Raw genomic sequence first — 26,708 nt, forward strand, 5'->3', positions numbered from 1 at the left:
TTTATTCATTCATCTAGCATAACGTTAAGTCTAATTGGATGTTGGCGGATAAGATGCATTCATAAACTTTCTCCTATTCCAGCAGTAATCAGATGTGTTCAGTTCTTCTTCCTAATAATGCTTAAACATGGCGACATTTAATTAAGAGGAATGGAGATATAACAGACGCTTCTCAAAAAGGTATTGATGCTCAAAGAGCCAGCGTAAGGTATTAAATCAGTTTTCATCCGGTAATATTTAACAAGAAAGAATTACTGCTCCTCCTGGTGATGTTATCTCAGTGTAACCCAGTTAAAGAGTCTCTTTTGTTGCTGCTGCAATATTTGGTATGCTGCCGGAACATTCCAAATCATCAATTTTCTGACAGTTTTAAGTAGTCACAAATGAAACGGAAGAGGGGGGTGCTTCTGAAACGACCACTCTGCGTCTCATAGATCACGAATAACACTTTTCTATCAAAACAACACATTTCAGTCCAAACATGTTGTTTTAATACCAAATGGGGAATGTTCCTCAGACAAAGGCTGCATATCACCACAGGCTTTGCACTTTAGTAGCTAACAATTATGTCAATGATCGAAGCTTTTTAGAAGAAGATACAAAAAGCAGAAAATGGATTTAAAAAATGGTTTAGATGGATTTAAGAGGTCCATTCAAATAAGGGCTCAGAATTGGATGGAAAAGGGACTAGGGCATAGGCCAATTTTACATACAAGTTGAATGGTTTTCACAAATCTGGCTATGCATGAGGTTCTCCGGGACCCTGGCAACTTGCTGAAAACTGAAGCCCATTTATAACCACTCCAACATATAACATTTCCTGACTCAGTACATGCAACATACTCTCTTTTGTTCAGGAGGAGTTTAAATAAAAAATCACTAATAGTTTTTTAGGTGACATGCTTATGTCTGGCAGTCACACTAGTGAGGTAATAGCTGGGAGTCATTGAAGGCCTTGAAAAGACTTAGTGGGCATAATAATAGACTGGGGTAAAAATACAAAACCCTAGTAAAATTTAAAAAGACCAATACACCCCTGTGGTCAGGCTTAACACCTTACTAAGGCCCTTATATTCATTGGCACTGCTTTTGAAAAGTATGTACCCCATTTGATTCTTCACAATGTAGATGACATAATCTCCCACTCATTAGCAAAGATGTCATTAAATAACTAATAATAAAAATGAATAAGAAAACGTAATTAGATTTTTTTCCCCACTTGGCTAGGGGGTGAACTCCCACTCCTAAAATGTTGCTGGACTCCCTGGATATAACTAAGTCCAACAGAGGAATATATTTTCTGGTATTCATTCTCCAGCAAAGCCAGGAAGAACCTCAGTTCTTCACATTGCTAGATAGGTAAGATTTTGGGGACTGATCCTAAACCATGCTGAATATACACTGAATATGATTCCTACTTCAACAGTATACGGTATATGCTATATTGACATTAGTGGTTTCAGCTTGAGATCACTAATCTAACAAAGACCTAAGACAAAAGAGTGACATTTTTGTCAGGTAGCAATCTGCTGAATGTCAACTGCAGTCTAATAGCACACACATTTTAATAGCAAGTAACAGAGTGTTTGTCATTGTTTGATTCCCTTTGTCTTTTTTTTATTTTATTTAAAATGTGGCATGTTTAAGGCAGAATAAATGTTCAAGTTAGAAATGTCTGTCATACTGGAGACACTTGATTAGCAAGGATGTCACATTTGACATAACATTTAACGAAACTGAGTGTTAAGCTCAGAAATATGTATTATTGGCTAAAGTGCAGCAGATTATACAGCGTAATACTAACCAAAGTCCAGGATGATTTGTGATCGGGTTGCAAATTGTAGCATCCATTCTCCAGTATTATATGTATTTAGCAACTTGTGGTCCACTGCAAATGGCAATCCCCAGCAAAAATGCATACAATGGAGGATGCCCACACCGGACCACAAGTACCACAATAGACATCCTACACAGGATAGCAAATGTGTGGATGTGATAAACAATAAAACAAAATAACAATAACTTTTACAAAGACAGGTGCACTCTGCAGTCTTACTAAACCCTTGTACTGATGTAAAATTGAGAGATTAGCCAACATATCCTACTGTGGAGGACATGTCTGAGCCCGAGCACTGCGCCAAGGTTTCTCATATAGCTCGGGACCTAACGCTAAACCTCAGGGAAAGAACCCCCACGGATTTAATTGTTATCCCCTATCCTGTGTATAGAGGATAAAGGCAATCGGTCACCAGTGACCTCCCTATCCAGCTTTTTGCATAGACACATAGCTGTGGTTCACCTGATTAAAACACTGGTTTTCTTTTGTTGATCCTAAGCTCTGTTCCCGAGCTATGATACTTTTTCTTAATATGCAAATTAAGCCTTTGGTGCAATAGGGGCATCACCATTGCTCTTGTTAGCCTTCAAGCTCTGCTCTTTTCTGTGGCCAGCAACTCTCATACTGCTATGATTGACAGGTCCAGGAAGTAGCAAAGCAGTGAAGGAGGGGCTGGCCACAGAATGGAACAGGGCTTGGGTGCAACAAAAGCAATGGTGATTAGAGATGAGCAAATCAGATGAAGTGGAATTCGATCTGAATTTCAGGAAAAAATAAATTTGCAACAAATGTTTATTTCCTAGAGCTTTGTGGTAACGAATCACAAGTTTTCCTAAAATGGCGGCTACATGTGTGAGGACTGAGGACATGGGGTGAGGAACTCTGGGAAGGCGGAATCACCCAGATTGACATGCATGCATGCAGCCAATCAGCAGCCAGCCAGACTTGTGATGTCACAGTCCTATAAATACTACAGCAATTTTAGATTCTGCCATTTTCCAGCGTTCTAAATTTAGGGACAGACATGAGAAGGCGCTAAGGACAGCAATAGGAAAAACCTCATTGCGAACAAAGAAACAGAAAAATCGATTTACAAGTGCAGGGAAAGATTATTTGGGGATCCAAATAGCCATTACACAGCTCTGTCATTCCAGCAATTTGTTCTTGGGGTGCAAGTGCTAAGTTGAAAAGCCTTTAGTGGCTTATATCTGTGGAAAAAGAAAAATATATTCTCAGTTCACTTCTGCAGTTATATGTGTTAAAAGTGTACAGAAAGAAAAAATATACGCTCTTCACTGGTGCAGTTATTTGTGGCAAAAGTGTTTAGTGGGCTATTTCAGTACAGAAAGAAAATTATATACGAACTTCACTGGTGCATTTATTTCTGCTAAAAGCATTTAGTGGCCTATTTAAGTACAAAAAGAAAAAATATATTCTCAGTTCACTTCTTCAGTTATATGTATTGAAAGTGTTTAGAGGCCAATTTCAGTACAAAAAGAAAATTAAATACGCTCTTCACTGGTGCATTTCTTTCTGCTAAAAGCATTTAGTGGCCTATTTCAGTACAGAAAGAAAAAATATACGCACTTTAGTGGTGCATTTATTTCTACTAAAAGCCTTTAATGGCCTATTTCAGTACAGAAAGAAAAAACATATACGTACTTCACTGGTGCAGTTATATGTGTTGAAAGCGTTTAGTGGCCAAATTTAGTACAGAAAGAAAAATATATACGCACATCACTGGTGCATTTATTTCTGCTAAAAGAGTTTAGTGGTCTATTTCAGTACAAAAATGTAAATATATTTTCAGTTCACTTCTGCAGTTATATGTGTTGAAAGCATTTAGGAGTCTCAGTCTTCAGTACAGAAAGAAAAATATGTGCTCACTTGACTGGTGCATTTATTTTTGCTAAAAGCGTTTACTGGCCTATTTCATTATAGAAAGAAAAATATATACGCTCTTTCCTGGTGCATTTATTTCTGCTAAAAACTTTTACTGGCCTATTTCAGTACAAAAAGAAAAATAAGTTCTCAGTTCACTACTGCAGTTATATGTGTTAAAAGCATTTTGTGGCCTATTTCAGTACAGAAAGAAAAATATATACACACTTCACTGGTGCATTTATTTCTGCTAAAAGCATTTAGCAGCCTATTTCAGTACAAAATGAATAATATTTTCCCATTTCACTTCTGCAGTTATATGTGTTGATAATGTTTAGTGGCCTATTTCAGTAGAGAAAGAAAAATATATAAGCAATTCACTGGAGCATTTATTTGTGGTGAAAGTCTTTACTGGCCTATTTCAGTACAAAAAGAAAAATATATACACACTTCACTGGTGTATTTATTTCTGCTAAAAGCCTTTAGTGGCCTATTTCAGTACAAAAGGAAAAATATCAGTTCACTACTGCAGTTATGTGTCAAAAGCATTTTGTGGCCTATTTCAGTACAGAAAAAAAATATATATACACACTTCACTGGTGCAGTTATTTGTGGTAAAAGTGTTTAGTGGCAATTTCAGTACAGAAAGAAAAATATATACACACTTCACTGGTGTATTTATTTCTGCTAAAAGCCTTTAGTGGCCTATTTCAGTACAAAAGGAAAAATATTTTCTCATTTCACTTCTGCAGTTATATGTGTTGATAACGTTTAGTGGCCTATTTCAGTAGAGAAAGAAAATATATACGCAATTCACTGGAGCATTTATTTGTGGGGAAAGTCATTTATTGGCCTATTTTAGTACAAAAAGAAAAATATTTTTGTCACTTCTAAGGGTGTTTTAATTTGCTTTTAATTTATTTAGTTCAGGTAAAAGTATGTCAGACAGAGAAGTGCCATGCCATGCACAGAGGAGTGGCAGAGGCATAAATGTTTCTGTCGCAGGCAGGGGTCGCAGCAGAGTAAGGGGGTGTGGCATCAGGGGGCGTAGCGAGAGGCTTGAGCTCTCGGTGTCATCTAGCAGTCGTGTCTTGACCAGCAACCCAGCGGTTCTTGATTGGTTAACTTGGTCATCCACTTCATCCGAAGTGACATCAGACACCCCCAGCCAACAGTCAGTGGGTTTTTCAGACACAACCCTTAGTTGGCACGGCCCGGGAGCAGGCCCTGTGCCCTCATCTGTCCTCAACCTGCCTCCGTCCATTTCTGTTCGCTCACCCAGAGAAGTATTATATGCTGTGAGCTCAGCTCCACCTTTCAGCAAGGACGAGCTACTAGAGAACAGTCAGCAGCTACTGGCCAGCCAAGATGTCGAGGAGACATTCGCCGCTTCCTCCGCTAGGCGGGCAAGCAGTAATGAGGAGAGTGCCGTGGGAGGTGATGTTGCTAGTGGTCCTGACCCAGAGACCGTTGAGGTGGACATCAGTGATCTACAGACACTACTCAAAATGAAGCTGATCGCACTTGGGAGCCAGGTGAAGAAGGGGCTTCATGATCATCGGGAGAAGAGGATGGCAGCTTGCCATTGAGCCATCGGTGGAGCCAGCAAGTCTATAGGATGGCCAGGATTTAGCAGGGTGGCAGCAGTGGGAGCTCGGGACCCAAACGTGCCTGGGGTAGACCACCTGCTTTGCAGCAGCCTACCTGCCCGGGAAGTAGTGGTGCAGGGGTTCAGGGACACAGCGGTGGTAGCAGTCAGTCAATGCGGACTGTTGGGGGGAAACTCACCTATTCAGCGGTGTGCCAGTTTTTTGTTAAGCCACCGGAGGAGGTGAACATTGCCATATGTAGAATATGTGGGTAGAAGGTGAAACGTGGCCAGGATGCCAATGTTGGCACTACACCCTGCATCAACATATGCAGCATCACCATACAGTGGCCTGGGAGAACCGTGGCTCCAAAGTAGTGGTCCAGCCTGTCGCAGCAACTGCTGCATCACCCAGTGGCACGCACCTGGTTTCAGCCAGTCAAGTCTCCACTACCTCAGCCGAAGAGAGCTGTCTGTCATTCCCATCTTCTGCTGGTCCAGATGCTCCTGCTCCTCCTCGTCAGTCATTCTGTCAGCAATCGATCACCGAAGCAATGCCTAGAGACAGCAGTATGCGTGCACGCATTCAACGGTGCAGAAGCTGAACGTGCTCCTGTCCAAGTTGCTGGTGCTGCAGTCCCTCCCTTTCCAAGTGGTGGACTCTGCACCTTTCAGAAAACTGATGGCTTGTGACGAGCCGAGGTGGAGAGTCCCAAGCTGTCATTTCTTTGCGAAAAAGGCAGTACCAGCCCTGCACAAATATGTAGAACAGAAGGTGGGACAGTCCTTGAGCCTGTCAGTGTCTGCTAAAGTGCACGGCGGTGCCAACGTGTGGAGCTGTAACTACAGTCAGGGACAGTGCATGTCCTTTACGACCCATTGGGTGAATGTGGTTCCTGCATAGCCACACCAGCAACTTGGTCAGGTCATCCCGCTTCCGCCTCCACGTTGTCAAGCTGCTGGTCCTGCGACAATGTCCACCTCTCCCTCCTCGTCCTCCACAATGTCCTCAGCCTCCACTGCAGGGACAAGCCACAGTGCCTCTCCAGCATACCACATGTGCAGGGCACGGCAGTGTCACATTGTTCTGCAGCTCGTTTCCCTGGGCGAACTGAGTCACACAGGGGAGGAACTGCTCCGTGTCCTTCATCAAGAAATCGAATCCTGGCTTTCTCCCCGACAACTCAAAATCGGAACCAGGGTGACCGAAACGGGAAGAACATTGTGTCGGTGCTGCATCAAGGAGGGCTGAGCCATGCGCCCTGCATTGCACACGTGTTCAATCTGGTTGTCAAGTGGTTCCTGAAGTCTTCCACCCATCTGCAAGACATCCTAAAAATGGCCAGGAAACTTTGCATGCACTTCAGCCACTTGTACACAGCAAAGCACACCCTCCTTGAGCTGCAGCGGCAGAACGGCATCCCCCAACATAGGCTGATATGCGACGTTTCCACCCGTTGGAATTCCACCCTCCATATATTGGACCGACTATATGAACAGAGAAAGCTGCACAGTGCCGTGATTAATTGCTACAATAGCGCTCAGCTTTTGCCTCACTAAGTTGGGCTGCGATATCGCAGCAGGACCGCAACATTGCTGCTAACTTCACTAACTGGCATGCAATTTATGTAATACAGCGCACGAGGTTTGTACCTTGTGTGAGACAGTGACAGATCTCACACAGGTTAGAAGCAAGCAAGGGGTGGATAGTGCAGCCCATAGCAACTCAGAGAGTGAAGCTACCATGCTAAGGTCCTGCGAAACAAAGGTGGTTACTAATAGCAACCAGACAGTTATATCTGACGAGATGAGAATTAAGTCAGGTGACGTCAGCCTAGTGTCTGAGGCCCATATCCAGACAGTTGTAGATGACCTGACAGGAAAGTACAGCTGCAAACAGAAGGATGATCGCTCTCTCTCCACACGCTCCCTAGAAACTTTAGAGAAGGGACTAGCTGTCTTCACAGAGCAACTGAAGAAGGCTTCAGAAGGGTCAAAGGAGGAGAGCCAGAAAGAGAAGAATGATACTCCTACATCTGTTGCAGCAGAGCCAAGCGAGGAGCAGCTGGAACCGGAGGCCAAAAAGCGGGGGAACTTCCTACAAGCTTGTGCGAAAAGCTGAAAAGAAACTGTTGAAAAACATGGAGTTGATGGTTCAGCGCCTGGAGAAAAAGGGTGTGACATGCGAAAAGTTGGAAAAAAACAAGAACAAACTTCAGCGAGAATTGGATGATCTGATGGTGGACCTGGACCACCACAAGTAAATTATGTCTAACCTAGAGAAGAAACAGAAGAAGTTTGACTGGCTCCTGGCTAAAGAGAAATACATCTCGGCTCGATATGACGAAGAACGTGACCAAGCGGAGACTGATACTTGGGAGAAGGAGACCAAGGCCCTCTCCTTGGCTAGAGACCTTGAAGAAGCAGGCTGTATTTGAGAGGCTGAACAAGCAACTCAGAGCAGAGAGGGAGGATTTTGTTAGCTCAAAGGATGACGTTGGGAAGAACGTCTATGAGTTGGAGAAGTCTAAGTTAGAGCCTATTGGATGCAGAAGACCACAGATCCGTGGTAGAGTGTAGCCCGAGCCTGGAAGACGTCCCCTCTGCCTTCAAGGCCTTCCAAATAGCCAGCAGCCTGCTGGGGAAGAAGTACTAGGAGGTGAACAATCAGTTTTTGGATCCTGGCTATTACGATGGGCTGCCTCTCCTGACTCCTTCCCAAAAGGAGAACAGTGTCCTGAGTGAGCCTCTGGAGAAAATGCCAGAAGATGAGGAGTCTGCTGAAGGCCCCAGTGTCCCTGGTGCCTACTGCCTCGATGAGAAAGAGGGTGAGGAGTTAAGAGGGCAAGTGTATGGTGCCATGTCCGAGAAGGATGAGAAGGCTGTCAAAGAAACTGGAGACTCCAAGAAGACAAAGGCTGAAGAAGTTAAGGCCGATGTGTTGTTGGACGTGAAGTCCCCAGGTGCTGCAGAGACCAAAGTTAAAACAAAGGGAGCGGCAGCTGAAGTGGAAAAAGCCATTAAAGAAGCAGAGATCTCTGAAACTGCCACCATTTCTGGGGAAACTACTGCTGGAAAGAAGGAAGAAGTGAACCAGCTGCATGTAAAAGAAGCGAGCAGGGGCAAGCATGCTCTGCTGAAGGAGAAAGTGTCTGGACATGACCATGACTGGGAACAGTTCAGTCAAGAGCTGCAGCAGTCCAAGAAAGGACATGAGGAGCATGTGTCCATCCTCTCGCAGATCTGACCAGGACCTCTTGGCTCATGTTCCACTGCCATGGCTGTTGGAGAGGGGTGGGGTGGCATGAGCATTACCAGCACCATCAGCAGCGGCCTGAGTCTACAGTCGCTGATGAGTAGCTTTCTTCACCCGCATAATGAAGAAACTATTCAGCAGAAGGTAGACCTGGAGCAGTACCTGAACCAGCAGGTGGTGGCATACTTGGACAGCACCCTGCCATCCCACATTGAAGATCCACTGGACTACTAGGCAGCCAAACTGGACTTGTGGACACTGGAAAAGCTGTCCTGCCCAGCCAGTAGTGTGGCATCAGAGTGGGTGTTTACAGTGGCAGAGGCCATAGTTACCCAGAGGAAAACTCACCTGTCCACCCAAAATGGGGAGAGACTGAACTTTGTCAAGATGAATCAGGTGTAGATCAGTCAGGATTTCCAACCACCAATTCCTGATGCATCAGATTAGATCATCCATGGTGCCACACCAACACTTTGATAAAAGAGACCGGTTTCTTCTGACTACCTGCCTCAGCTACTACTCTGATGCTGCCACCCACCTGATGCCACACATCTGAAGCCAAGTTCTCCTTCATTCACCCACCTTCTTCAGTGGGTACTGGTATTGCCACCCACTGCCCCACTCTGTCACTGGATCACTTTGTGGTCTCCTAATGCAGCTGCTGCTGCCATCTCCACACTATGTCACTTTGCCACTCTGTGGTATCCTCCTGCTGCTGCTGCTTCTGCCTTATCCACACTACGTCACCTTGCCATTCTGTGGTCTCCTGATGCTGCTGCTACTGCCATCTCCACACTATGTCACCTTGCCACTCTGTTGTATCCTCCTGGCTGCTGATTCTGCCATATCCACACTATGTCACCTTTCCACTCTGTGGTATCCTGATGCTGCTGCTGCTGCTGCCAACCTCACACTATGTCAACTTGCCACTGTGTGGTATCCTGATGCTGCTTCTACTGCCATCTCCACACTATGTCACCTTGCCACTCTGTGGTAGCCTGCTGCAGTTACTGCCATCTCCACACTATGTCACCTTGCCACTCTGTGCTATCCTCCTGATGCTGTTGCTGATACCACCTCCAGACTCTGTCATTGTGCAACTCTGTGGCCTCCCCCTGATACTGCTGCTGTAGCCACCTCCAGACTCTGTAATTGTGCCACTCTGTGGACTCCTCCTGATACTGCTGCTGTAGCCACCTCCAGACTCTGTCATTGTGCCAATCAGTGGCCTTCTCATACTGCTGCCAACTCCAGACTCTGTCATAGTGCCACTCTGTGGCCTCCTCCTAATGTTGCTGCTGCCGCCACCTCCACACTCTGTCATTGGGCCACTCTTTGGTCTCCTCATGCTGCCACCACCTCCAGACTTGGTCAATGTGCCACTCGGTGGCCACCTCCTGTTGCTGCTGCCAACTCCAGACTCTGTGATTGTGCCACTCGGTATCCTCTTCATGCTGCTGCCACCTCCACAATCTCTCGTTGTCATGCTACTCTGAACTCCTCATGCTGCTGACACCTCCACAATCTCTTGTCGTCATGCCACTCTGTGGCCTCGTCATGCTGCTGCCACCTCCACAATCTCTCGTCGTCATGCGAACCTGTGGCCTCCTCATGCTGCTGCCACCTCAACAATCTCTTGTCGTCGTGCCACTCTGTGGCCTCCTCATGCTGCTGCCACCTCTGCAATATCTCGTCATTGTGCTACTCTGTGGCCTCCTCATGCTGCTGACACCTCCACACTTTGTCTTCATGCCACTCTGTGACCACCTCATGGTGCTGCCAACTCCACATTCTCTCGTTGTCATGCTACTCTGTGGCCTCCTCATGCTGCTGCCACCTCAACAATCTCTCATATCTCTCATCGTCGTGCCACTCTGTTGCCTCCTCATGCTGCTGCCACCTCCACAATCTCTCCTCATTGTGCTACTCTGTGGCCTCCTCATGCTGCTGACACCTCCACAATCTCTTGTCATCGTCCTACTCTGTGGCCTTCTCATGCTGCTGCCACCTCCATAATCTTTTGTCGTTGTGCCAGTCTGTGGACTCCTGATGCTGCTGCCACCTCCAGACTCAGTCATTGGGCCACTCTGTGGTCTCCTCATGCTGCTTCCACCTCACCACTATGTCATAGGGCCACTCTGTGGACTTCTCATGCTGTTCCCACCCACCCACTTCATGACTGGGCCATTATTTTGCCTTTCGGCCTGGCTGACATCATCATTTATTTGACCTTTCTTTTGATCTGTTAGAAGGAAGGAAAAATGAGATGCACAACGGATCCTGTTTGTGTAGCAGCTGTAAGGCCTGTATGGTCCCATCAGAATTGGCTTATGATGTGGTAGCCAAAAGCAGGAGTGGGTACAAAACACAGAAGACATGCAAATATTCCATTCACGTGTCATCTCTGTTTTAGATCCTTTCCTGTTCATGCGTATGCTCCACAGACAGTTGTTTGTGGGTTATTATTCTGACTGATCAGAGGAAGGGCAAATTAATCAGTGACGTTAACACAAACTTACTGTTGACACCCTCTCCACTCTGTCCGGGGGGCTCTACTTGTATACGCATTTAATAGAACAGGTTCTGTAGGCATCTATGTGGAATCAGCTGGCGACGGTGTAAAAGGAGTGCGCTTCTTCTTGGCGCTAACATAGACCTGTGAGGCTGAGTTAATACTTGAGTTATTTGGACAGTTTTGGCCCCATGACTACCTAAATAAGTGAAGTGTGCAGTGATTCTAAGAGTGACGCCTGTTATCTGCATGTCATACGGACTCACAGTATTATTTCAGATTCTTGGGAGTTCATATTAGTCAGGACCTGTCATGGATAAAAAACACAACAGAAATTACCAAAAAAGGCCTTCAGAGGCTTTATTTTCTGAGGAGTCTGAAGAAAGCACAACTCCCAAAACAGCTTGTCAATTTTTACAGGTGCACCATAGAATCTGTTATCACATACTGCATCACAGTGTGGTACTCCGGCTGCTCTTCTGAGGACAAGAAGACCCTCAAGCGCATCATCAGAATGGCTGGAAGAATTACTGGTATTCAGTTACCATCACTGGATGACATCTTCACTGCTCGCTGCAGCAACAGGGCAAAAATTATCTGCGGGGATCCAACTCACCCCGGCCACAGCCTTTTCACTCCCCTACCCTCTGGTAGGCGTCTTAGAGCCCTACATGCCCGCACCACTAGACTGAAGAACAGCTTTTACCCCAAAGCAATCAGTCTCCTAAATGCTTGGAGATTATTGCCCCTTCCTAGGATAGAAACTACCACAGACTGAAAGTGACTGCTGCATTCATGAACCCATGATGACCTCTTGTCTGCAGTGGTGTCTGAATCAGTGCATATATACTCACAAGCACTTACTATATATATGCTGTGAACTGTGAATAGTAATGCCTTCTAGTGCAATGTTTTAGTTTTTTTTTCTAGTGTAATGCTTTAGTTTAAATGTCAGTTCTTGTTCCTCTTGTTCCATCTAGGATTGCTCCAAACAACATTTCATTGTATTGTACACTCTATTACATTGTATTGTACAGTGACAATAAAGGCATCTTATCTTATCTTATTTCACTACCAAAGCAGACTCCCTATGCTTGTTACTTCAAGGCACAGTCTTCTACACTACTATAAAGGCTCTCAGCAGCCATGGAATAGCCGTTTTTTTTACGTAATTCGCCGTGAATATATTCTGATCGAACCAAATTTTCCCCCCAAAATTTGGCAAACCAGCTAATAAATATTTTTTTTTTTGATCATCTCTAATGGTGATGCCCTTATTGCACCAAAGCCCTAATTTGCATATTAAGAAAAAGTATCATAACTCGGGAAAGGAGCCTTGGATCAACAAAAGAAAGACAAAGTTTAAGGGTACTTTCACACTAGTGTTTTCCGGGCTCTATACCGGAAAAGAACTGATCAGTTTTATCCCCATTCATTCTGAATGGAGAGTAATCCGTTCAGGATGCATCAGGATGGCTTCAGTTCAGTCTTTTTGACTTTTCAGGACGGAGATAATACCACAGCATGCTGCGGTTTTATCTCCGGCCCAAAAAACTGAACACTTGCCTGAATGCCGGATCCGGCATTTTTTGCCATAGGAATGTATTAGTGCCAGATCCGGCATTTAAATTGCCGCATTGACTGATCCGGTATTCAGGTCTGCGCATGCGCAGACCTTTAAAAATTAGAAAAAAATAAATACTGGATCCGTTTTGCCTGATGACACCGGAAAAAACGGATCCGGTATTGCAATGCATTTTTCTGACTGATCAGGCATTTTTCAGACTGATCACAATCCCGATCAAGCAGGCAGTTCAAGCAACGCAAGTGTAAAAGTACCCTTAATCAGGTGGAACATAGCTACATGTCTATGCAAACAGCTGGATAGGGAGGTTACTTGTGACAGATTCCCTTTAAATTCATATAACCTGAATACCCCTTTAAAGGGGTCTATAAGCCTCAGAAAGCCCATCAACCTTTGTCTGATGCTGCTTTCCTCTGCATATAAGTATTCAAATACATATTTTATTTTTGATCAGTAAAAGTGTAGCAAACCACATTATGTGAACTGTAGCTTACATCATATCAATTCCAACATACATGATATATATATATATATATATATATATATATATATATATATGTGTGTTTTCTATGTTTTTTCTACTTACCTTCTACTGCTCGGAGCTTGCATAAATGTGAAGCATTATGTATGACTGCTTGAATTATTGAACGGAAATTAAAGTTCAGAATCTCATAAACTGATTTACCTGCAGGATGTATATAAATTACTCTGCACATTTTCTCATTGAACTGATGCCTGGATTCATAAGATGCACAGCAGTTAAACTATAACTAATCTTTTTTTAACAGTCATTTTCCTCTGCATTGTGCGTATCTGGCCTGCATGCAACCTTTTATTTATGTGATCTGTCTTCTTTACCATTTTAATAACCCAAAAGTGCAATTGCAGGAGACACTGAAGGAGAAACCAGAATTTAAAGGTCTTTGTACCTATCCTTACACAATGCGAAAATTAAAGTGCTTTATTCCTAGGCCGCCGGAGATGGTTTATCTAAACAAGCACTTTATTCAGTGTGATACATTTTTATAGCACAGGGTTATCTATAATCCTTTATTCATCAGTTTTGCCATTTCTCACATTCTAAAAAAAGTCCAATTATAGACAAATATGAGCTATATTTTGTTACAGCCAGAAGCAAACGCAGGATAATCCAGATTTCATAACTCTATTTTTTTGGGTTTTCATAAATACAGATATTTGCTTGGTCACACCCCTGCTTAGTCTAAGCCAAGCCCCTGCACACTGCATGACCCAACAAATCCATACCAAGACCTGTGCTTCCATTTTATCTTGGGACTTGCCCTTGAAAACATTGCAAGGATACGTATGTAGAAGAACCATATTACAATATAAAGATTAGTATATCATTATGTTTTTATCTGTTATGCAAAATGTAAACTGTGGCGCCATATTTGTCAGAGTAGTCACAGCAAGTAATCCAGAAGAGTAGCCAGCACACGGACAGCGTGTAGGCCTTTCACATTTTCTTATATTTCCATTTTGTTACATTAAATTGGTCAAAAATTCTGTGCTAATTAATGTACTAGTGCGTATTTAAACAGGGTGCAACTTTTCTGATTTGGAAAAGTTTTCTGCTTTCACAAAGTAGATGGTCTGTTTAAAAATTAATCAGCAGTTTGAAAGGGTGCGGTGCTTGGGTGAGCACTAAAGCATTGTTTATTCCACTGACGCTTACACAGTGCAAAGGTATTGCAGCTTTGTTTCATTCACTTGTCTGGCAGAAAGCCAGAATTTTAACCTTGTCATGCTTTCCTTTCACTATAGTAAGTTGCAGTATGTCACTAAGATATGCCATCACTTGCTAGAAACTTCTGCTGTCCAGGGCTAGACTGGCCATAGACCCTACAGCGAAATATCAAAGTGGTCCGATGCCCTGGGGGACATCTGAGCCCTTCTCATGGCTGCCAGCCAGGTACATAATGATTTCATGCTTTCAACATTAATGTAGGAGCATCAAGTTTTATCCACCTGGCTGGTGGCGCAGGTGCCCTCCTGAATTCAACTAATTTGCCATCCTCAGGACAGTGATAAACTTAAATACTGTAGCGAGGCTGGTGGTATTTTGAGTTGCACTGTGGTGGTTGGTTCTGCAGGGGCTGGTATTTTGTGATGCACTACAGTATTGCTGGCCCTGCCTACTTGTGTTGTCCCTGCCTACTCGTGTTGCCCCACCTTCTATCAATTTGGTCTTGCCTACAACATGGGGACACTTTTAGCTTTCCAGGGCCACTTTAAGTTCCTAGTCCACCCCTGCTGCTGCCTGTGGCTACCCCTGAAGACATTAGATACTGGCATACCTTGCAGGACTGTCAGGGAAAATTGAACCTTTTTTGCAGCATGTAGAGTAGCACATTATAGTCATCTGTAGTGGGTCAATGGGATCCATGCTACAGACAGTTATAAATTTGTCCTTAATATCAGGCTTTCTCTATATTTTTATTTTTCTCACTGTAATATTTTTTATCGTTACTCTATATTATGTTTAGTGTTGAGCGATTAATAATTTATGAAGTGGAATTCAATATTAATTCCTGAAAATCAGAAAAAAATTGATTTTCCATGAATTCTAATTTTTGGGCGCTTCATGGTAATGAATGCATTTTACTGAAATGATGGTAAAAAAACATACATAATCACCTCATCTACTTGATCTCGGAGAGGCTGTCGTGGCATCTTGATTGAAGAAAAAAAAACAATTCTCCCAAGTGTGACGTCACCACATAATGGTGCATTTTCTTCAATCAAATGGATGAGCTGAGTATGATTTTTTTTTGTTTTAACCCCTGAATAACCCCCTGATAGGCTGAACGTTACTCTCAGATGCCACAATCAGCATTGAATGCAACATCTGAGGGGTTAAATGATGGCGGGGGAGGCGGTGCAATTCCTGTTCCCCGTAATTGCACCTACTCCATACAATGGAATGTGATTCGTTACAAAGTAACTAATCAAACTTCTTGTCGAAGTTCAGCGGAGCAGCAAATCAAATTTGTTAAAACTTTGCTCATCGCTAATTAACCCCCCACATTTTACTCATATTTTATTTTTGTGCATGATTTACAGGTAAATATCTAATCGAACCAAAATAGTTTATACTGTACATTTATGTTGGTGCAGAAAACATCACTTTTACCAGCCATTAATAACTGTAAAAGCGAGAGTGTAATGTGCGCTGCGTGGTTAGATTAGACAGCAAGTCCGCTGTGAGACGAGAAACTCTCTGTCTAAATCCCTGGTCTTAGGCTATCATTACCAAGCACTTTATTCCCTGATATGAGGAATGAAGGAAGGTGCTGCTGGCAGCTTATCAACAAATATTTGGAACATAACTTACTTGACTCTTTGCAGTCTTTTAATGTCTTAAGGCCACACAAAGTGTGAGAAATAGCTGATACTCAAGTGACAAAGAAGAGTGCTATTAAACAGCTGCCTGGACCAGAATGACTTTTGTACCCAACTTATACAGACAAGTGACACTATTACGGTTAATCCTTTTTGAACATTGATCATTCAGCTAATCTGCACACAAATTCAGACAGAGCAGAGTAGCATTAGTGCTGCAACATCAATGATGCTTTTTATGCTTTATGCTATTTTACTCATTTCCATTGGTGACTTTTTTCTCTATTAGAAATCCTGATTCAAAAACACTGAAATATTATAATAAAAAGGCAATGACTGAGAATTTACAGGATATAATAGGGTTCATGAGCACAGATGTGGTGTAATCCACAGCAGCCAACATTCGGCATGTTTCTGATCTGTGTGTCTGAGAATTTTGTTGGGCATCAATGCTTTTTTTTTTAATAGGGTATAGTCTTGCGTGGGCAGATAATTGCACCTCTCTGCTTGGACGCCATGTCCGAGAAAGTGGGTAATTACATGGGTTGACAAAGTGGTAGTTAAAGAGGACTTGTCACTAGAGTTGAGCGAACACCTGGATGTTCGGGTTCGAGAAGTTCGGCCGAACATCCCGGAAATGTTCGGGTTCGGGATCCGAACCCGATCCGAACTTCGTCCCGAACCCGAACCCCATTGAAGTCAATGGGGACCCGAACTTTTCGGCACTAAAAAGGCTGTAAAACAGCCCAGGAAAGAGCTAGAGGGCTGCAAAAGGCAGCAACATGTAGGTAAATCCCCTGCAAACAAATGTGGATAGGGAAATGAATTAAAATAAAAATTAAATAAATAAAAATTAACCAAAATCAATTGGAGAGAGGTTCCATAGCAGAGAATCTGGCTTCCCGTCACCCACCACTGGAACAGTCCATTCTCAGATATTTAGGCCCCGGCACCCAGGCAGAGGAGAGAGGTCCCGTAACAGAGAATCTGTCTTCATGTCAGCAGAGAATTAGTCTGCATGTCATAGCAGAGAATGAGGCTTCACGTCAGCCACCACTGCAACAGTCCATTGGCATATATTTAGGCCCAGCACACACACAGGCAGAGGAGAGAGGTCCCGTAACAGAGAATCTGGCTTCATGTCAGCAGAGAATCAGTCTGCATGTCATAGCAGAGAATCAGGCTTCACGTCAGCCACCACTGCAACAGTCCATTGTCATATATTTAGGCCCAGCACCCAGGCAGAGGAGAGAGGTCCCGTAACAGAGAATCTGGCTTCATGTCAGCAGAGAATCAGTCTTCATATCATAGCAGAGAATCAGGCTTCACGTCACCCACCACTGTAAGAGTCAATTTTCATAAATTTAGGCCCAGAACCCAGGCAGAGGAGAAAGGTCCCGTAACAGACAATCTGGCTTCATGTCAGCAGAGAATCAGTCTTCATATCATAGCAGAGAATCAGGCTTCACGTCACCCACCACTGTAAGAGTCAATTTTCATAAATTTAGGCCCAGAACCCAGGCAGAGGAGAAAGGTCCCGTAACAGACAATCTGGCTTCATGTCAGCAGAGAATCAGTCTTCATATCATAGCAGAGAATCAGGCTTCACGTCACCCACCACTGTAAGAGTCAATTTTCATAAATTTAGGCCCAGAACCCAGGCAGAGGAGAAAGGTCCCGTAACAGACAATCTGGCTTCATGTCAGCAGAGAATCAGTCTTCATATCATAGCAGAGAATCAGGCTTCACGTCACCCACCACTGTAAGAGTCAATTTTCATAAATTTAGGCCCAGAACCCAGGTAGAGGAGAAAGGTCCCGTAACAGACAATCTGGCTTCATGACAGCAGAGAATCAGTCTGCATGTCATAGCAGAGAATCAGGCTTCACGTCAGCCACCACTGCAACAGTCCATTGTCATAAATTTAGGCCCAGCACCCAGGCAGAGGAGAGAGGTCCCGTAAAAGAGGATCTGGCTTCATGTCAGCAGAGAATCAGTCTGCATGTCATAGCAGAGAATCAGGCTTCACGTCAGCCACCACTGCAACAGTCCATTGTCATAAATTTAGGCCCAGCACCCAGGCAGAGGAGAGAGGTCCCGTAACAGAGGATCTGGCTTCATGTCAGCAGAGAATCAGTCTGCATGTCATAGCAGAGAATCAGGCTTCACGTCAGCCACCACTGCAACAGTCCATTGTCATAAATTTAGGCCCAGCACCCAGGCAGAGGAGAGAGGTCCCGTAACAGACAATCTGGCTTCATGTCAGCAGAGAATTAGTCTGCATGTCATAGCAGAGAATCAGGCTTCATGTCAGCCACCACTGCAACAGTCCATTGGCATATATTTAGGCCTAGCACACAGGCAGAGGAGAGGTTCATTCAACTTTGGGTAGCATCGCAATATAATGGTAAAATGAAAATAAAAATAGGATTGAATGAGGAAGTGCCCTGGAGTCCAATAATATATGGTTATGGGGAGGTAGTTAATGTCTAATCTGGACAAGGGACGGACAGGTCCTGTGGGATCCATGCCTGGTTCATTTTTATGAACGTCAGCTTGTCCACATTGGCTGTAGACAGGCGGCTGCGTTTGTCTGTAATGACGCCCCCTGCCGTGCTGAATACACGTTCAGACAAAACGCTGGCTGCCGGGCAGGCCAGCACCTCCAAGGCATAAAAGGCTAGCTCTGGCCACGTGGACAATTTAGAGACCCAGAAGTTGAATGGGGCCGAACCATCAGTCAGTACGTGGAGGGGTGTGCACACGTACTGTTCCACCATGTTAGTGAAATGTTGCCTCCTGCTAACACGTTGCGTATCAGGTGGTGGTGCAGTTAGCTGTGGCGTGTTGACAAAAGTTTTCCACATCTCTGCCATGCTAACCCTGCCCTCAGAGGAGCTGGCCGTGACACAGCTGCCTTGGCGACCTCTTGCTCCTCCTCTGCCTTGGCCTTGGGCTTCCACTTGTTCCCCTGTGACATTTGGGAATGCTCTCAGTAGCGCGTCTACCAACGTGCGCTTGTACTCGCGCATCTTCCTATCACGCTCCAGTGCAGGAAGTAAGGTGGGCACATTGTCTTTGTAGCGTGGATCCAGCAGGGTGGCAACCCAGTAGTCCGCACAGGTTAAAATGTGGGCAACTCTGCTGTCGTTGCGCAGGCACTGCAGCATGTAGTCGCTCATGTGTGCCAGGCTGCCCAGGGGTAAGGACAAGCTGTCCTCTGTGGGAGGCGTATCGTCATCGTCCTGCCTTTCCCCCCAGCCACGCACCAGTGATGGACCCGAGCTGCGTTGGGTGCCACCCCGCTGTGACCATGCTTCATCCTCATCCTCCTCCACCTCCTCCTCATCCTCGTCCTCCTCGTCCTCCAGTAGTGGGCCCTGGCTGGCCACATTTGTACCTGGCCTCTGCTGTTGCAAAAAACCTCCCTCTGAGTCACTTCGAAGAGACTGGCCTGAAAGTGCTAAAAATGACCCCTCTTCCTCATCCTCCTCCTCCTCCTCCTGGGCCACCTCCTGTTCCATCATCGCCCTAAGTGTTTTCTCAAGGAGACATAGAAGTGGTATTGTAACGCTGATAACGGTGTCATCGCCACTGGCCATGTTGGTGGAGTACTCGAAACAGCGCAACAGGGCACACAGGTCTCGCATGGAGGCCCAGTCATTGGTGGTGAAGTGGTGCTGTTCTGTAGTGCGACTGACCCGTGCGTGCTGCAGCTGAAACTCCACTATGGCCTGCTGCTGCTCGCACAGTCTGTCCAGCATGTGCAAGGTGGAGTTCCACCTGGTGGGCACGTCGCATATGAGGCGGTGAGCGGGAAGGCCGAAGTTACGCTGTAGCGCAGACAGGCGAGCAGCGGCAGGATGTGAACGCCGGAAGCGCGAACAGACGGCCCGCACTTTATGCAGCAGCTCTGACATGTCGGGGTAGTTGTGAATGAACTTCTGCACCACCAAATTCAGCACATGCGCCAAGCAAGGGATGTGCGTCAAATTGGCTAGTCCCAGAGCTGCAACGAGATTTCGCCCATTATCACACACCACCAGGCCGGGCTTGAGGCTCACCGGCAGCAACCACTCGTCGGTCTGTTGTTCAATACCCCGCCACAACTCCTGTGCGGTGTGGGGCCTGTCCCCCAAACATATGAGTTTCAGAATGGCCTGCTGACGTTTACCCCGGGCTGTGCTGAAGTTGGTGGTGAAGGTGTGTGGCTGACTGGATGAGCAGGTGGAAGAAGAGGAGGAGGAAGCCGAGAAGGAGGAGGTGGCAACAGGAGGCAAAGAATGTTGCCCTGCGATCCTTGGCGGCGGCAGGACGTGCGCCAAACAGCTCTCCGCCTGGGGCCCAGCTGCCACTACATTTACCCAGTGTGCAGTTAGGGAGATATAGCGTCCCTGGCCGTGCTTACTGGTCCACGTATCTGTGGTTAGGTGGACCTTGCTACAGATGGCGTTGCGCAGTGCACACTTGATTTTATCGGATACTTGGTTGTGCAGGGAAGGCACGGCTCTCTTGGAGAAGTAGTGCCGGCTGGGAACAACATACTGTGGGACAGCAAGCGACATGAGCTGTTTGAAGCTGTCTGTGTCCACCAGCCTAAATGACAGCATTTCATAGGCCAGTAGTTTAGAAATGCTGGCATTCAGGGCCAGGGATCGAGGGTGGCTAGGTGGGAATTTACGCTTTCTATCAAATGTTTGTGAGATGGAGAGCTGAACGCTGGCGTGTGACATGGTTGAGACGCTTGGTGACGGAGGTGGTGGTGGTGGTGTTGGTGGTACATCCCCTGTTTGCTGGGCGGCAGGTGCCAACGTTCCTCCAGAGGCGGAGGAAGAGGCCGAGGCGGCAGCAGCAGAATAGGCCGAGGCGGCAGCAGCAGAAGAGGTAGCAGGGGGAGCCTGAGTGACTTCCTTGGTTTTAAGGTGTTTACTCCACTGCAGTTCATGCTTTGCATGCAGGTGCCTGGTCATGCAGGTTGTGCTCAGGTTCAGAACGTTAATGCCTCGCTTCAGGCTCTGATGGCACAGCGTGCAAACCACTCGGGTCTTGTCGTCAGCACATTGTTTGAAGAAGTGCCATGCCAGGGAACTCCTTGAAGCTGCCTTTGGGGTGCTCGGTCCCAGATGGCGGCGGTCAGTAGCAGGCGGAGTCTCTTGGCGGCGGGTGTTCTGCTTTTGCCCACTGCTCCCTCTTTTGCTACGCTGTTGGCTCGGTCTCACCACTGCCTCTTCCTCCGAACTGTGAAAGTCAGTGGCACGACCTTCATTCCATGTGGGGTCTAGGACCTCATCGTCCCCTGCATCGTCTTCCACCCAGTCTTGATCCCTGACCTCCTGTTCAGTCTGCACACTGCAGAAAGACGCAGCAGTTGGCACCTGTGTTTCGTCATCATCAGAGACATGCTGAGGTGGTATTCCCATGTCCTCATCATCAGGAAACATAAGTGGTTGTGCGTCAGTGCATTCTATGTCTTTCACCGCTGGGGAAGGGCTAGGTGGATGCCCTTGGGAAACCCTGCCAGCGGAGTCTTCAAACAGCATAAGAGACTGCTGCATAACTTGAGGCTGAGACAGTTTCCCTGGTATGCATGGGGGTGATGTGACAGACTGATGGGGTTGGTTTTCAGGCGCCATCTGTGCGCTTTCTGCAGAAGACTGGGTGGGAGATAATGTGAACGTGCTGGATCCACTGTCGGCCACCCAATTGACTAATGCCTGTACCTGCTCAGGCCTTACCATCCTTAGAACGGCATTGGGCCCCACCATATATCGCTGTAAATTCTGGCGGCTACTGGGACCTGAGGTAGTTGGTACACTAGGACGTGTGGATGTGGCAGAACGGCCACGTCCTCTCCCAGCACCAGAGGGTCCACTAACACCACCACGACCATGTCCACGTCCGCGTCCCTTACTAGATGTTTTTCTCATTGTTATGGTTCACCACAACAACAAATATATTATTTGGCCCAATGTATTGTATTCAAATTCAGCGGGATATAAATTTGAGGCCTAGTATTTAGGCGCTGGGTGACCGGTATGGATTTAGTGACAGAATTAGACTTGGAAATGCACAGAAGCGTGTGTGTGAAGTTATTCTGAATGACCCAATGTGCACCTTGAATATTATATACCCTTTTTGGGATAGATTTCAAATAGCTCTGATATAGCAGGAACCACTAAATTATGAAATTGCTAAATTGGGAATTGTACTTCAACCCAGAACAAAAAATGTGCTTTGACGGGCACTAAATAACTTTCCCAGCTACAACAGGACAGCGGTAACGAGAGATTTAGAGGGATTTAAATTTGAGGCCTAGTATTTAGGCGCTGGGTGACAGGTATGGGTTTAGTGACAGAATTAGACTTGGAAATACACAGTAGCGGGTGTGTGTGAAGTTATTCTGAATGACCCAATGTGCACCTTCAATATTATATACCCTTTTTGGGATAGATTTCAAATAGCTCTGATATAGCAGGAACCACTAAATTATGAAATTGCTAAATTGGGAATTGTACTTCAACCCAGAACAAAAAATGTGCTTTGACGGACACTAAATATCTTGCCCAGCAACAACAGTACAGCGGTAACGAGAGATTTAGCGGGATATAAATTTGAGGCCTAGTATTTAGGCGCTGGGTCACCGGTATGGATTTAGTGACAGAATTAGACTTGGAAATGCACAGAAGCGTGTGTGTGAAGTTATTCTGAATGACCCTATGTGCACCTTCAATATTATATACCCTTTTAGGGATAGATTTCAAATAGCTCTGATATAGCAGAAACCACTAAATTATGAAATTGCTAAATTGGGAATTGTACTTCAACCCAGAACAAAAAATGTGCTTTGACGGACACTAAATATCTTGCCCAGCAACAACAGTACAGCGGTGGGTAACGAGAGATTTAGAGGGATTTAAATTTGAGGCCTAGTATTTAGGCGCTGGGTCACCGGTATGGATTTAGTGACAGAATTAGACTTGGAAATGCACAGAAGCGTGTGTGTGAAGTTATTCTGAATGACCCTATGTGCACCTTCAATATTATATACCCTTTTAGGGATAGATTTCAAATAGCTCTGATATAGCAGAAACCACTAAATTATGAAATTGCTAAATTGGGAATTGTACTTCAACCCAGAACAAAAAATGTGCTTTGACGGACACTAAATATCTTGCCCAGCAACAACAGTACAGCGGTGGGTAACGAGAGATTTAGAGGGATTTAAATTTGAGGCCTAGTATTTAGGCGCTGGGTCACCGGTATGGATTTAGTGACAGAATTAGACTTGGAAATGCACAGAAGCGTGTGTGTGAAGTTATTCTGAATGACCCTATGTGCACCTTCAATATTATATACCCTTTTAGGGATAGATTTCAAATAGCTCTGATATAGCAGAAACCACTAAATTATGAAATTGCTAAATTGGGAATTGTACTTCAACCCAGAACAAAAAATGTGCTTTGACGGACACTAAATATCTTGCCCAGCAACAACAGTACAGCGGTGGGTAACGAGAGATTTAGAGGGATTTAAATTTGAGGCCTAGTATTTAGGCGCTGGGTCACCGGTATGGATTTAGTGACAGAATTAGACTTGGAAATGCACAGAAGCGTGTGTGTGAAGTTATTCTGAATGACCCAATGTGCACCTTCAATATTATATACCCTTTTAGGGATAGATTTCAAATAGCTCTGATATAGCAGAAACCACTAAATTATGAAATTGCTAAATTGGGAATTGTACTTCAACCCAGAACAAAAAATGTGCTTTGACGGACACTAAATATCTTGCCCAGCAACAACAGTACAGCGGTAACGAGAGATTTAGAGGGATTTAAATTTGAGGCCTAGTATTTAGGCGCTGGGTGACAGGTATGGGTTTAGTGACAGAATTAGACTTGGAAATACACAGTAGCGGGTGTGTGTGAAGTTATTCTGAATGACCCTATGTGCACCTTCAATATTATATACCCTTTTAGGGATAGATTTCAAATAGCTCTGATATAGCAGAAACCACTAAATTATGAAATTGCTAAATTGGGAATTGTACTTCAACCCAGAACAAAAAATGTGCTTTGACGGACACTAAATATCTTGCCCAGCAACAACAGTACAGCGGTGGGTAACGAGAGATTTAGAGGGATTTAAATTTGAGGCCTAGTATTTAGGCGCTGGGTCACCGGTATGGATTTAGTGACAGAATTAGACTTGGAAATGCACAGAAGCGTGTGTGTGAAGTTATTCTGAATGACCCAATGTGCACCTTCAATATTATATACCCTTTTAGGGATAGATTTCAAATAGCTCTGATATAGCAGAAACCACTAAATTATGAAATTGCTAAATTGGGAATTGTACTTCAACCCAGAACAAAAAATGTGCTTTGACGGACACTAAATATCTTGCCCAGCAACAACAGTACAGCGGTAACGAGAGATTTAGAGGGATTTAAATTTGAGGCCTAGTATTTAGGCGCTGGGTGACAGGTATGGGTTTAGTGACAGAATTAGACTTGGAAATACACAGTAGCGGGTGTGTGTGAAGTTATTCTGAATGACCCAATGTGCACCTTCAATATTATATACCCTTTTAGGGATAGATTCCAAATAGCTCTGATATAGCAGGAACCACTAAATTATGAAATTGCTAAATTGGGAATTGTACTTCAACCCAGAACAAAAAATGTGCTTTGACGGACACTAAATATCTTGCCCAGCAACAACAGTACAGCGGTAACGAGAGATTTAGAGGGATTTAAATTTGAGGCCTAGTATTTAGGCGCTGGGTGACAGGTATGGGTTTAGTGACAGAATTAGACTTGGAAATACACAGTAGCGGGTGTGTGTGAAGTTATTCTGAATGACCCAATGTGCACCTTCAATATTATATACCCTTTTAGGGATAGATTCCAAATAGCTCTGATATAGCAGGAACCACTAAATTATGAAATTGCTAAATTGGGAATTGTACTTCAACCCAGAACAAAAAATGTGCTTTGACGGACACTAAATATCTTGCCCAGCAACAACAGTACAGCGGTAACGAGAGATTTAGAGGGATTTAAATTTGAGGCCTAGTATTTAGGCGCTGGGTGACAGGTATGGGTTTAGTGACAGAATTAGACTTGGAAATACACAGTAGCGGGTGTGTGTGAAGTTATTCTGAATGACCCAATGTGCACCTTCAATATTATATACCCTTTTTGGGATAGATTTCAAATAGCTCTGATATAGCAGGAACCACTAAATTATGAAATTGCTAAATTGGGAATTGTATTTCAACCCAGAACAAGAAATGTGCTTGAACGGACACTAAATAACTCGCCCAGCTACAGCACTAGGGACAGATTTAGCTGGATATAAATTTGAGGCCTAGTATTTAGGCGCTGGGTGACCGGTATGGATTTAGTGACAGAATTAGACTGGGATATGGCCAAAAAATAAACAGACTATTGCTGGTTAAATGCACTTGGTGTGACAGCTTCACCCTGATGTAGGCTTTAGCCAAAAAACAACCACACCATTGAGGGTTAAATGCACTTGGTGACAGGCGCAGCTTGCCCCTGATTTTGTATATGGCCAAAAAATGAACAGACTATTGCTGGTTAAATGCACTTGGTGTGACAGCTTCACCCTGATGTAGGCTTTAGCCAAAAAACAACCACACCATTGAGGGTTAAATGCACTTGGTGACAGGCGCAGCTTGCCCCTGATTTTGTATATGGCCAAAAATGAACAGACTATTGCTGGTTAAATGCACTTGGTGTCACAGCTTCACCCTGATGTAGGCTTTAGCCAAAAAACAACCACACCATTGAGGGTTAAATGCACTTGGTGACAGGCGCAGCTTGCCCCTGATTTTGTATATGGCCAAAAAATGAACAGACTATTGCTGGTTAAATGCACTTGGTGTGACAGCTTCACCCTGATGTAGGCTTTAGCCAAAAAACAACCACACCATTGAGGGTTAAATGCACTTGGTCGCAGCTTGTGCTGGCGCACCACAAGACACAAAATGGCCGCCGATCACCCCAGAAAAATGAGACTGACAAACGGTCTGTGCAGCCTAAAAACAGTGAGCAATTGAGGATCAGCAGCTCAATGATCCACAGCTGCAGATCGATCAGTTAATCAAGTCCTTTGGAGGAGTTAATCTGCCTAATCTCGCCCTACTGTCGCAGCCGCAACCTCTCCCTACGCTAATCAGAGCAGAGTGACGGGCGGCGCTATGTGACTCCAGCTTAAATAGAGGCTGGGTCACATGGTGCTCTGGCCAATCACAGCCATGCCAATAGTAGGCATGGCTGTGATGGCCTCTTGGGGCAAGTAGTATGACGCTTGTTGATTGGCTGCTTTGCAGCCTTTCAAAAAGCGCCAAGAAAGCGTCACAAAAGCGCCAAGAAAGCGACGAACACCGAACCCGAACCCGGACTTTTACGAAAATGTCCGGGTTCGGGTCCGTGTCACGGACACCCCAAAATTCGGTACGAACCCGAACTATACAGTTCGAGTTCGCTCATCCCTACTTGTCACCACAAAATGCAATGCAATATAGAGCAGGAGGAACTGAGCAGATTGGTATATAGTTTAGTGGCAAAGAGCCAGCAAATCTTTCAATTTATGCATTTATATCTCTGCCTTTCCGAGTACAACTATCAGTGACTGACCGCTTTCTGTATACACACTTA

The 26,708-nt window shown here is 44.9% G+C and overlaps 1 protein-coding gene across 2 annotated transcripts in view; it reads left to right on the plus strand.

Annotated features, from left to right (window-relative positions):
• TENM3 (teneurin transmembrane protein 3) overlaps nt 1-26,708 on the plus strand; it is a 1,312,080-nt gene that overhangs the window by 664,892 nt on the left and 620,480 nt on the right. The gene's annotated exons all lie outside the window — the stretch shown is intronic.

Source organism: Bufo gargarizans, chromosome 1, assembly GCF_014858855.1.
Source record: "Bufo gargarizans isolate SCDJY-AF-19 chromosome 1, ASM1485885v1, whole genome shotgun sequence".
Lineage (NCBI taxonomy): Eukaryota > Metazoa > Chordata > Amphibia > Anura > Bufonidae > Bufo > Bufo gargarizans.